The 14,101-nt window shown below is 46.6% G+C and overlaps 1 protein-coding gene across 15 annotated transcripts in view; it reads right to left on the bottom strand.

Moving 5' to 3' along the window:
• The window catches only part of gng7 (guanine nucleotide binding protein (G protein), gamma 7), a 310,055-nt gene that overhangs the window by 58,492 nt on the left and 237,462 nt on the right, over positions 1-14,101 (bottom strand). For 2 of the 15 annotated variants that reach the window (XM_072482223.1, XM_072482225.1), the window contains one exon: positions 2,042-2,182. The exons of the other annotated variants lie outside the window; for them this stretch is intronic. The gene's annotated coding sequence lies outside the window, so the exon portion shown is untranslated. The remainder of the gene's footprint in view (positions 1-2,041; positions 2,183-14,101) is intronic. 15 annotated transcript variants of the gene reach the window in all.

The following is a 14,101-nucleotide window of genomic DNA, read 5'->3' as shown; positions in this document are numbered from 1 at the left end:
TGAAACCTCACCACTACAGCCCTTGGCGGCTCGTTGGCCTTGGGTCTCTTTGCCAGGACCCGATGAGCCCCATCTAGCTCCAGGTGGCTCGGGAAGGCTCCCGCGCCCATCAGCGAATTGAGCATCGTGCTCACATATGCCCCGGTATCGGGCCCCTCAACTCCTTCAGGGAGACCCAGAATCCGAAGATTCTTGCGCCTCAACCTATTCTCCAGATCATCGAATCTTTCCGCCCACCTCTTATGCAGCGCCTCGTGTGCCTCCACCTTCACCGCCAGGTCCACGATCTCATCCTCATTCTCTGAGGCTTTCTGCCGCACCTCCCGGATCGCCGCCCCCGGGCCCTCTGGGTCTCCACTAGCTTCTCAATCGCCGCCTTCATTGGCGCCAGCATTTCTGTCTTCAGCTCCTCAAAGCAGCATTTAAGAAACTCCTGCTGCTCCTGCGACCACTGCGCCCACGCTGCTTGGTCTCCACCCGCCGCCATCTTGCTTTTTCTCCCTCTCACTTTTCGCTGCTCATCATCTATTATTACCAATTCCTCTTCCACCTACCCTTTATCCTTTCTACTGAAACCAAATCTTCTATCAAAATCTGCGCATAAATGCTGTGCCCACCTCGGACCCAGCAAGCGAAAGGACCCTCTCCATCAGAGATACTTGCGGTTACACGGGGTATGTCGGGAAGGTCTGTCATATAAAATTCTGAACCTGGAGACAGCTGAACATGTCCGAGACAGAGAGCCCAAACTTCACCACCAATTCATCTAGCCTGGCAAACCACCCCTCCAGAAACAGGTCTCCCAATCTCTTCAGCCTCCCCATCCCCACACCTCAGATGTGGCATCAATCTCGCTGGCTCGAACACATGGTTAGCACAAATGGGAGCCATCTTTAAAATGCTTTCTCCGTATTTTTAGAGGGAAAACAACCACTGGACTTGAAGAGTATTTTGTCGGCGAGAACGGGAGCAAAGCTGTCACTCGTGCCCTCAAACCAGATCCCCTACAAGATCTCACCTCTATCTGCACCCAAGTGGACCCTGGGTCACTACACCAACCTACACCTTCTCTGCATTACCTGCCCAATAATAAAACAGAAAGTTAAGCAATGCCAGCCTCCCCGAGTGTCTGTCTCTTTGAAGGACTACCCCATGAATCCTTGGAGTCTTGCCCGCCAATATAAAGGATGATATTATCTTATCGACATTCCCAAAGAAAGACTAAGCGAGGAAAACAGGAAGACATTGGAAAAGGAACAAAAACCCTGGAAGAATGTCCATCTTAATTGACTGGACCCTGTCTGCCAAGGATAGGGGAAGGTTATCCCACCTTTGCAGGTCAGTCTTCACCTTACTCACCAGACTAGTATAATTCGGCTTATGAAGTCGGGCCCAATCCCGAGCCACCCGGACCCCCAAATACCCAAAGCTAAATCTGGCTGGATGAAAAGGAAGCACCCCAGGTTAACTCCCCTCTACGGGGGGTTTACTGGAAAATACTCACTCTTTTCCAGTTTTAATTTATATCCTGAAATAGAGCCAAAGCTCTTCAGTAGCTCCATTATAACACCCATAGTGGGGAATAGGTCCGTCACGTAAAGCAAAAGGTTGTCAGCATACAGGCACACCCTATGCTCCACTCCTACCCAATTATCCCCTTCCATTCACCTGGAGCTTCTAAGCGATTGCCAAAGGCTCAATCGGCAATACGAATAGGAGGGTGGGGGAGAGACATCAGACACCCTTGACTCGTTCCCGTTTAACTGAAAGTACCCTGAGCTCATGGTGTTGGTGTGAACACAAGCCGAGGGAGCCTTATACAACAAACGCACCCATAACCCGAACCTTAGCCCCAACCCGAACCTCTCCAAAACCGTAAAGAGGAACCTCCATTCTACTCTGTTGAATGCATTTTCAGAGTCTAAGGATACAGTCACATCTAGATGGGGCCCAGCAGGTGGGGTGAGAACCACATTTGACAAACGCTGCACATTAGAGGACAGTTGTACTGGACAAAATATTTCCAGGCAGATCTACCAACCTTAAAAATAAATTGCAGTTAGTTGTCTCAATGATGCAGTTCGTAATCCCGTACTCCAGTGTCAACTGTGCCATCAAGTACCAGAAGATCTCAGTTCGACTCCTAGTCTGTGCTGGACCAGCTGGTCTCAGCTTGGAAATGCTTTGGGTGCAAAGGATTTGAAAAAAAAAATCAGCTATGGTGCTTACTCATTATCTAACGACGCTTGTTCAAAGCGCTGAAATGTGGAAAATGATGCCAAATCAAGGCTCGGTGACATCCTCTATGGTGGAATTAAATTATCATTTATTGGTCTCACTGACAAAGAAAGCCAACTTGGTCAAGGTACTGGAAGGTCACCTACCATTAGCCAACTCTTTCAGAAGACAATAGAAAAGAAAATTGACGAGAGGAAAAATACATTTAGAAACATTCAATCACAAAAATAGATTTCATGTAGAGTGCGAATAGATTTTGCACCAAAATAAAGAATGATTCTCTTTTTCGTACACTTTTGAGACATGGACAGTATACAATCACCATGCTGGAATGTGTTTTTCTTTTTCTGGGGATTGTACATCAAGTTAAAACAAGTGCAAGTATTTTTTTTCCTAAAGAGCAGTTATGGTGCATTCAATGTTTCATTAAGCACACCACAGACATGACAAAGAGCCCAATTGTCTTCAAGGTACATATGATTGCTGGAAATGGTTCTTTATTGCTGTCTTCAAGGAATTCAGAAGGCAAAAGAAAATTAACAGTAAAGATTCCTGAAACGTGTAGGAAACAAGGGGACGCAGTAACATAGTGGTATTGTCATTGGACTAGTACTCCAGAGACCCAGGCCAGAATTCTCCGATCCCACGCTGGGTAGGAGAATCGGCGGGGGGTGGGGGGGGCGCGTCACGCCTCTCCGATGCCAGGCCGCCGATTCTCCGGCAACCGGAAACTCAGCGAAATCGCGTCGGCGCGGACACCGCGGTGCTGTCGGGGGCCGTTGTAAGCGGCCCCCAGTGATTCTCCACGCTCGACGGGCCGAGTGCCCGCTGACATCATTTGCGTATGGTGCTACGCAGCGGGACCTCGCCGTTCTGGCTGCGGGGGCCATCCTGGTGGTGGGCGGGGGGGCGGGGGGAGCCGACTCCGGGGGGGGGGGGCCTCCACAGTGGCCAGGCCCGCGATCAAGGGCAACAGATCGGCGGGCAGGCTCATTCCGGGGGGGGGGCCTATGGTCTTCCGTGCCGGGTCCCTGTACGGTTCCGCTATATTGCCCGGGGGCCGGCGCGGAGACGGCCGTGGCGCGCCGGCTTTTGGCGCCGGAGCAGCGGACAGCACTCCGGCGCCGTTCTAGCCCCATAGGAAGGGGTGAATGCCTGGGCCTGGAGGCCCATTGACGCCAGCGTCGCTCGCGCCGGTTTTGATGCCGGCGTCAACCCTTGGTGGGATTTCAGAGAATTCTGGCCCCAGGGTATGAATCCCACCACACAAGATAGTGAAGTTAAATACAATAAAAATCTGGAATAAAAAATCTAATGATGATTGAAATAATTTAGGAACCTGCCGTCCTTGACTACAGACCCACAGCAATGTGGTTGACTCTGAATATCCGCTTAAATGGCCTAGCAAGCCACTCAGTTCAAGGGCAAAGAGCCAGCGATGCTCACATCCATAAATTAATAGAAAGAAAAAGCAAATTGTATTTAATCCAAACAAACTAACAAAGGGTTCTTGGTACTGGGGAGTGGTCTCCTTCTAGAAGGTATTACCTATGCTCCATTCTCAGCATTGATAATTTTACAAATGTCAACTGCCAATCACCAAAAGTGCCAAAAATCAAAGTCAAACCTGACATTTCCTACATTATACTTCCGCATATAGCAATAAAGCAGATAGAACGAAACAAAGCAAAAAGAAAAATAACATTAAAAATAATTATAAACTCGTCTAAATTGGCGACACGATGGCGCAAAGGTTAGCACTACTGCCTCATGGTGCTGAGGACCCGGGTTTGATCCTGGCCCCGGATTTCAGTCTGTGTGGAGTTTCCAGATTCTCCCTGTGTCTGCGTGGGTCTCACCCCTACAACCGAAAGATGTGCAGGGTAGGTGGATTGGCCATGCTAAATTGCCCCTTAATTGGGAAGAAAAAGAATTGGGTACTGTAAATTTATTTTTAAAAAATAATAATAAACTCCTCTAAATTATGTGTGTGTAAATAATACAGATCAGGGGCGAAATTCTCCGGTATCGGCGTGATGTCCGTCGACTGGCGCCCAAAAACGGCGCAAATCAGTCGGGCATCGCGCCGCCCCAAAGGTGCGGAATGCTCCACATCTTGGGGGGCCGAGCTCCAACCTTAAGGGGCTAAGTCCGCGCTGGACTAATTTCCGCCCCGCCAGCTGGCGGAAAAGGCCTTTGCTGCCCCGCCAGCTGGCGCGAAAATGACATCTCCGGGCGGCGCATGCGCGGGAGCTTTAGCGGTCGCTGACAGCATTCCCGCGCATGCGCAGTGGAGGGAGTCTCTTCCGCCTCCGCCATGGTGGAGACCGTGGCGAAGGCGGAAGGAAAAGAGTGCCCCCACGGCACAGGCCCGCCCGCGGATCGGTGGGCCCCAATCGCGGGCCAGGCCACCGTGGGGGCACCCCCCGGGGCCAGATCGCCCCGTGCCCCCCCCCCAGGACCCCGGAGCCCGCCCGCGCCGCCTTGTCCCGCCGGTATGGTAGGTGGTTTAATCTACGCCGGCGGGACAGGCTTTTTAGCAGCGGGACTTCGGCCCATCCGGGCCGGAGAATCGCGGGGGGGGGGGGCCAACCGGCGCGGCGAGATTCCCGCCCCCACCAAATATCCGGTGCCGGAGAATTCGGCAACCTGCGGGGGCGGGATTCACGGCAGCCCCCGGCGATTCTCCGACCCGGCGGGGGGTCGGAGAATCTCGCCCCTGGTTTCAATGCTAATGTGGTTTGGAGCTGTTGAAACAGGGATGATAACTAGTGTACACTAGAAAAAACAAAGAAAAGAACTGTGCGGAAAGAGAACAACGATTAAAAAATCTTCAAAATAAGATGAGGGAATAGAAACCATGATGCATGAACCAGTCCCCTATATATAGTTAACTAGCTTTGTATCTAGAACAATTATGAACACTTTGGCTCCAAAAGAACTTCACCCGAACAGTTTACATAAACATTTTGTTCTCTCCATCCTTTCCCTCAAAGGTCAATTCGGTAATGTGAAGTGCTAACGTTGTACCCCTGACTTGACCCTCAGCTTTGAAAATTTGTTTTTAAAAAACATAAAACAATACAAGATAGCAAATGGAAGTTTGAAGGACTTTTGAGCATTGCAAGGGTTAACTGTTGGGGACCAAACCACAAACTCCATCTCCAAAAGACTAGTAGTTAGTGGTTCCAGATGTAGACAGCAGACTGCATGCACGCAGCAGTAAACAAGACATTTGCTGCACAATTTCTGCAGTCTTCAAAACTTCTGCGAATACACTTTGTAGAAATACTGGAAAATTAGCTGGGGAAAGGAGTGCAGGGAGACTTGTGTGAAAAAGCACAAAGTTACATTAACTAAAGTTTTCCCACAAGTGAAGAAGAATGATACTAACTCTGCACAAGGATGGTCCCACAATAGCGGTTTTGGATCCAGCTGCACCTCTCACAGGTACCAAGGAACTTTTGGGGGTAAGAGATACTGTTTATCAAGTGGAAAACAAACTTGAGTAATTAGAATAGACATTAAGGGGCAATTTAGCATGGGCAATTCACATAGTGGTTAGCACAATTGCTTAACAGCTCCAGGGCCCCAGGTTCGATTCCCGGCTTGGGTCACTGTCTGTGCGGAGTCTGCACGCTCTCCCCGTGTGTGCGTGGGTTTCCTCCGGGTGCTCTGGTTTCCTCCCACAGTTCAAAGATGTGCAGGTTAGGTGGATTGGCCGTGCTAAATTGCCCTTTGTGTCGGGTGGGGTTACTGGGTTATGGGGATAGGGTGGAGATGTGGACTTGTGTAGGGTGCTCTTTCCAAGAGCTGGTGCAGACTCTATGGGCCGAATTGCCTCCTTCTGCACTGTAAATTCTATGATCTATGATCTTGCACATCTTTTTGGGTTATCGGGTTGAGACCCACACAGACACGGGGAGAATGTGCAAACTCCACACAGACTGTGATGCGGGGCTGGGATCAAACCTGGGTCCTCGGTGCCGTGAGGCAACAGTGCTAACCACTGCACCACCATGCTGCCCACACAATTTACTTCCAGCCGGGCATCCTTACCACTTTCCCTTCCTCAAGACAACAGTGCTGGAACCCCCACTGCTGTTCATGGTTATGAACAGTTAACTAAAACTTAAATCAAGATTTGGACCTGAAAGCTTCTGGTCTGCATGCTTCAATTACACACTTTACCAAATGAGTCATTGGGGTGTTTATGGTCAGAAATCTGAAGAGCATACCTTGTAGAATCATTTGCCAAATAAGAGGTAGCTCTAGTGTCAAAGCAGATTAATTCTAGTCTTCATTATCCTCAGTAATTTATCAAACAAAAAACTGTTCAATGTGGCAAATTACTATGCAAACAGCACTGACATTTTGTATTGGCCTTCATTTACACAAAGAGACCTTAGTTGTCAGCACACTCTTCCCCGGAATCACAATGTTCCAGGTTGAAGTTTCACTCCGGGGCTTAAGTTCAAGAATCAAGGCTGACATTCAACTGTAAGATTGAGGGAGTGCTGCACCCTTGGAGGTGCACTGTGATGAGATGTTTAACCACGGACCCATCTGAGGTTGTGAAAGGTTCCATGGTATTATGTTGAAGAGCAGTGGAGTTAATTCTGGTGTCCTGGCTAATATTTATCCCTCAATCAACATCACAAATAAATTTTCTGATCATTAGTGTTTTCTGGGAGTGTGCAGAGTACAAGCTAGAAATTACATTACTAATTACAATTAGTACCAATATTAATTACAGTGACTACATTGCAAAAAATACTTCAATGGCTTTAAAGCACTTTGAGACTTTCGGTTGTATTAAAAAGCATGATATAAATGCAAGTCTTTCTTTCATAGAATCTTTTCCAAAACAGAAGAAAAATTGAACATCAAGCTTAAAGGGAGACAGAATGACTGGGCTGGCAGGGCAGTGAGTGAAAGCAAGATCGAAAGCAGTGCATGGGAAAGTGGAAGTAAATGTGCAGTGTGTTCCAGAGATTAGACAGAGTATCACAATTAAAAGAGCAGTCAACAATGACAGACAGAAGACAGCAGGGAATAAGGTGGTGCCAGAGAATTGGAGAATGTTAAGAGTGTGCAAATGGAGAAAATCCTTTACACAGGTTGATACAAAGACAGGAAGAAATTTGAAAATAATAAAAAGAAATTTACTAGGACATAATGAATCAATTGAGTTTCACATGGGTGGAGATTTTTGAAGTGCAGACCTTAGCTGAAAATATGGTTCAATTTTTCTTTAATGGGGTCAGTGAAACAATAAGTTCTTGTGGTATTTTACAGAGCAGGTACGTCGTTATAAATGAATTTAGAGCTTGCACTCTGATGATACAATTCCCTCAAAGTAAGGAATGGCAAACCCAAATTATAGGTCGACTAACTTGCATTCTAATATTTAAATTGAAGTCAAAATATCTCAATGGCACAGCTATATCACCAGTCTCCACCTGGATTACATGCAGTGCCCCTTGGCTTTACAAAATAACATGAGAATTAAATACAATTTAGTATGTGAACTACAACTAAAGTCACCTGAAAATGAATATCATCTAGAAACAATTTGATATCCTTCGTTGTTGCAGTAATAACATGATTAAGAAGAAGACATCTCCAGTGGCTCAATGAGCTGATCAAGTGATTCACTGAAGCCTCATTTGTATTGTGACCTTAAAGCAAACAGGTTGCTTTCTAATGTGCAGCTAGCCTTTGCTGCATTGCAAAGGGCTGCTTCTGACATGCATAGAATACATGTGAAATAAATGCCAGTTAGCACACATCAATAGACTCATGGGGCGAAATTCTCCGGAAACGGCGCGATGTCCGCCGACTGGCGCCCAAAACGGCGCAAATCAGACGGGCATCGCGCCGCCCCAAAGGTGCGGAATGCTCCGCATCTTTGGGGGCCGAGCCCCAACCTTGAGGGGCTAGGTCGGCGCTGGACGAATTTCCGCCCCGCCTGCTGGCGGAAAAGGCCTTTGGTGCCCCGCCAGCTGGCGCGGAAATGACATCTCCGGGCGGCGCATGTACGGGAGTGTTAGCGGCCGCTGACAGCTTCCCACGCATGCGCAGTGGAGGGAGTCTCTTCTGCCTCCGCCATGGTGGAGACCGTGGCGGAGGCGGAAGGGAAAGAGTGCCCCCACGGCACAGGCCTGCCCGCGGATCGGTGGGCCCCAATCGCGGGCCAGGCCCCGTGGGGGCACCCCCCGGGGCCAGATCGCCCCGCGCCCCCCCAGGACCCCGGAGCCTGCCCACGCCGCCTTGTCCCGCCAGTAAGGTAGGTGGTTTAATTTACGCCGGCGGGACAGGCATTTTAGCGGCGGGACTTCGGCCCATTCGGCCCGGAGAATCGAGCGGGGGGGGGGGGGGGGGGGGGGGGGCTCGCCAACCGGCGCGGCGCGATTCCTGCCCCCGCCGAACGCCGAATCTCTGGTGCCGGAGACTTCGGCAACCAGCGGGGGCGGGATTCACGCCAGCCCCCGGCGATTCTCCGACCCAGCGGGGGGTCGGAGAATCTCGCCCATGATGTTGCATCATGATACGGCTGTTTGCGATGTGGGGTCTGCAGTTTTGTCAACTGAACAAAAGGAAAACAGTTTGAGTTATATAAATCATTAAGTTCCAAATTTCAAACAGCAGTTCTTGCTAATTTGGCACAATAATTGCATTAGTGCATCTTGCTTATGCAGAGGAAAACTAATGGTGCTTCTGTTCTCAGCGTCTGTTCAGTATTATCTGTTGGATGTGTGCATGGCTGGACATTGCATGAAAACCAAACTGGGGTCAGCCATAACACCAACATTCACCACCATTACACACAAATGGATTATGACCGCTTGGAGAGGTGGTGAAGGACAGATAATGGCTGTATAATCCATTTGGCCGTCAAAGACTTCAGAAGGGATGGGAAAAAGTTCCAATAAAATGTTAGAATTTTAACAAAAATTAATGTTCTACTTGTACACTTCCATTGCATAGCCTTGCCAGCCAGAGCATACAAGGGAAATTGCATGCACTGTAAATGTTTTTATTTATTTCAATATTTTCCTGCATTACAACAGTAACTGCACTCCAAAAGTACTTCACTGATTCTGTGGTGGTTTGAAACGTAGTCAGATCGAAACTTTGGGCAAGATCTTCTGGCTATTCACACAGGCAGGGTCTTTCCGGTCCCGCCGGCGGTGCACCCCCACGTAGGTTTTGTGGCAGCATGGGGTGGATTCAATGGGAAATCCCTTTGACAGCGGCGAGACGAGAAGATCACGATGCCGACCAATGGCAGGTCGCCTCCCGCCCCTGGGAAACATGCTGCGGGGAGGCCAGAGAATCTCGCCCATTATTTTTACTAATGGGTGGCAAATCACAGACAGCAAACATTTCCTAACACAGCTTCTGAAGGATGATGCTCCGCACCAAGAATGCAAAAACTAAACATTTATTCCATAATATCAGACTCAATATAGATGCACACATTTGTATGTTAACTCCAGACTATGACTATAAACACAATCACACTGCACATTTTATTGATGCCGGAGTAAAAGCCAGTTGAAACAGTAACATGAAGGACAGTTATTTGGGCAAGGAATTGGAAAACACTGTTGCAAGGAACAGGGAGTCAAATGTCTTGGTAAGGGACGGGAAAAGGGAGTATATTTGCCTCAACAAAGAGGAAGGGCAAGAACCTGTGTCAAAATCCTATCACATTCTAAGCATTGTCTTGCATCTTTGAATTTGTCTCTATATATGTTTCTGGAACAAACCTCTTCATTCACCTGAGGAAGGAGCAGTGCTCCGAAAGCTAGTGTTTGAAACAAACCTGTTGGACTTTAACCTGGTGTTGTAAGACTTCTTACTGTGCTCACCCCAGTCCAACGCCGGCATCGCCACAAAATCCTATCAATGTAACTTTTATGAATATAACATAGAACAAGAATGTTGGAAATCAATAGCAGGATAATTAGTATCTTTTAAATGGCATGCAGCAGGTTCTGAACATTAAGTACTCTCTTTCAAATTCTGATCAACATTGTGTTTCTAAAGTTTTCTACTTTTATTTTTGCTTTCTAGTTTTTGTGATGTTCATCTTAGCTGATTGCTATGATTTGTAGGGAAGCTTTGCAGTTTCCCATTGAGAGATGGTCACAGAATATTATGCTATATTAGATGAAACACTGTACAATTTTGATGGCTCAGAAACACGTAAAGCAACTGATATTTGACCTAGAAATATAGGAACCTATTTCCTCTGAAAGTAGTAACATTTTCCAGAATATGACTCCACAGGTGACAACTCTCCACTATCCCTCAGCCAACACTCATCATCTAGGCTCATGTGATTTCATTTTTTGCCCAGGACCGATTTTTATCAACCGGCCATCCTTCGGGACCCACGCTGCCGACCTTCACGACCCACGCCGGCCGACCTTCGGGACCCACCATTTTCTGTTACCTTTAATGCGGCAGGTTAGCCAGCTCAGTCCTCATGATCTCACTCCAATCGGGTTCACAGGAGGAGAGGGGAATGCACATATTGGATGCAGAGTTCAGCCAGTTCCTTTGTGCTGTCTTCATCTTTGTGAGGTCGGAAAATCCAACCTTGCACATGTAGGTTGTTGTGAAGGGCAAATGCAACAAAATGCTTGTTTTACTCACCTCCAGATACTCCTTGGAGATGCTGCTCCCAACGCTGACAGCCGCAGAAGTTCAGTTTCTTCACTTGGGAGTAATCTGCATGGTAATAATTGATTCTGGGGTCTCAAGCTCAAAGGGATTTTTCACCCACCTCTTCTCCCAAAATTTGAAACATCTCCTCTGGAAAGTAGCAACAAAAACTGTTGATCAACGCAACCAGATGCGATTGAATAAGGCTTGCCAGTCCATTAACAGTTCCCTTACTAACACGGTTTTCTTCGATGTATTGTAGCATTGTGGGGAACACGTAGTAGTTTTGGCTTTGCATTCGCAATTGCCAAATGTTTGATGACCTTTGTAAAGCATCGATTTCTTCACAGTGTTGAAAACAGTCATCATCCAAAAAAATATGCCAGTTACCCTCTGGAAAATCTTCAAAAGTAAACATTAACTGAATATAATCATGAGACATCAGATTTCCGAGTAGGGGGTCAGTGGAAACTGAATAGGGACAGGACACTGGAAGGTCTTTTTCCTGTCTAATACAGGGATATTTTGGCCATTTGTGCCAGTCCAACTGCTCAGGTCATGTAAAGTGGAACAGAGCCTGTAAGGTTTATTCCCACCAAGATGGTGCTTTTACTTAGTAGGAAACACAGCTTTCAGCAGAATGCATGGTGAATGCAAATGCAAAACCACAATATTTTAGCCATCACAGACATTATTGTACAGAATAAGCACAGTCCTACTTACTGTCCAAAACTTCAAAGTATTTATGTTTCGTGTTGCATTGTTTAGTTCCTCATCAAAAATAACTGAAGATTCATTTTACCTGGAAATAAGTTGGGACTTATCTACAAATTCAATAAATAGGCATATTATTATACAGTCAAAGTACCTGGAGGGCAGAGATGATTGTGGAATGAAAATAAAGCTAGTCACTGCCTATCTAAAATCTCTCTCAGGCACGCGATTGTCTTTCTGTTCACATTCCAGCTTTCACCTCAATGAGGTTTCTGCAACTAATACTTACCAACTTTCATGAGTCACCATCCGAACATCTTACAAGTTTAAGGGAGAACAGGATTTTTTTGCAGTGGGTGCAACATTGAAATTAATTACAATGTAAATGAATAACACTGAATATATAATTTAGTTTTTCTTTTGAATTTGCTTCTACCTGGTAAGGGAGATTGGGAAGGTAGATAAGAGTGCGGTCGCCATTTGCTTGTTTTTCTCATTTCTCATTCAAATATTTTCCTTCGGGCAGCACGGTGGCGCAGTGGTTAGCATTGCTGTCACACGGCACCGAGGTTTTAGGTTCAATCCCGGGTCACTGTCCGTGTGGAGATCGCACATTCCCCCCCGTGCTTGCGTGAGTTTCACCCCCACAACCCAAAGATGTGTAGGATAGGTGGATTGGCCATGTTAAATTGCCCCTTAATTGGAAAAAATGAATTGGGTGCTCTAAGTTTATTTAAAAAAAATATATATATATTTTCCTTCAACCCTAAGGGTGCACAATATATGCTGGGATAAAATTTACTCTTATGGAAGACATGGAAGATGGGCTGGAAAACTATGCTGAATACATGTGGATGGGTCTGGTCACTTTGCAATGAAGCATACGTTTCTGGCAGCTGTTTCAGACAAGCCCAGTGCTTGCCCCAAAAATAAGACCAGCCATAGCTTATTTAATTATAATGTATTTAATTATGTTTAACATAACTTTCCAATTGCTTAGGGGAGAATTGAGATGGATATTCCCTGTGCCCATCTGAAGTTTTCCTTTTATTTTATGTTGTAGCACATCTGTGATACAAGACTTTCTTTAAAAAAACAAAATCCCAACAAAAAAGTTCTCTTCACAGTACACGGTTTGCTAAAATCTAAAATGCAACACCTCTACCAATCCACTTGCCAACTAATCAGCAATTGTTCCCTTTACAATTGGCATTCTTCTTTCCTGATGAGTGCAAGATGAAAATCTTTGACAGCATGCCTCTTTTCTTCAGCAAATACTCAAGTTCTGCACTTTCAAACAACTCAATCTAAAATGGTCAACTATTGTCTATTTGCTCACCAGAAAACCAGTTATAGTTAAAGTATTTAATCAGACTTCAGCAGAACAGGAAGAACAGAAAGAAAGCCAAACAAGGTGCTCATACAAGGTGCTAACCTTCTAGAGGGTGCATCAGGTTACGAATTCTGAAAAGAAACGTGCACCATTGCACTCCTCCTAATAAATGAACTTCTTGGGACATTTGCTACAGCCAACTATTTTCTGGAAAATGCTAACACACAGCAAAACATCAATGCCCTTTACTGGCATGCAGCAGCCTTTTAACAACTGCTACCTCAATAGAGTTGCCCTTCTCTCTGACCAACATTTATGTTGTTAATGTTCCCTAGTGCTCAATTCGGAATTGGGTTTTAATTGTTCAATAAACTACACGTATTGTTTAATAGACTGCACCAAATATAAAGGGGATACAGGTGGTACTGTGGTGTTGTTGGAGAAGTGATTGGTGAACACAAACTTGGAGTCAAAGAATCAAGACCTGCTTTCAAGTTCTTATTATAGAGTTACCATTGGAGCTTAACAACGGTAACAGAGGATGGTTAGCTCTTGTCAGTAAAAAGGATTGAAAACTAAGATTTCTTCGACCGAAAGACTGTGGGCACGATCTAATGGAAAGGTTTATAAGTCTAATTTGTGGCGGGTTTTGCAATGAGTTTCCAGCTGAGTTCCCCACTGCTATCTAACCACACTTAAGTCACTTTTTTGGTCCCTAGACAGTTTCACACCAGTTTAGCCCACACTTAGAATTATTTTCAGGGAGCTGGGTTTTCTGGCCAAACTGGTTCCTCAGATCGCACCCCCGCCCTTCAAAGTGAGGACACCCCACTATGTGGTCCCTGGGGCTCCCCCTCTTCAGCCCCCCCATGCTCCCTTACAGGCTCCCCCCTTCCAGAACCCCCATCCATCACCCCATAACCTCCTAGAGGCCAGTTCTTACATGACCTGCCTCCCCTCATACCACCCTCCTTTCATAGGCGTGACCCCCCCCTCAGGCCATGACCCTTGGCGCTGTCACCCTGGCAGTGCTTCTGCCAGCTTGGCAGTACCATCCAGGCATCATGGCAGTGCCAGGGTGGCAGTACAAAGGTGCCAGCCTGGGAGTGCCAAGGTGCCCATGTTGCAGGGAGAATCAAA

The sequence above is a fragment of the Scyliorhinus torazame genome, chromosome 18 (assembly GCF_047496885.1).
Source record: "Scyliorhinus torazame isolate Kashiwa2021f chromosome 18, sScyTor2.1, whole genome shotgun sequence".
Taxonomy (NCBI): Eukaryota; Metazoa; Chordata; class Chondrichthyes; order Carcharhiniformes; family Scyliorhinidae; genus Scyliorhinus; species Scyliorhinus torazame.
The sequence above is the reverse complement of the archived record's forward strand: the minus strand, read 5'-3'. Positions and strand labels throughout refer to the sequence as shown.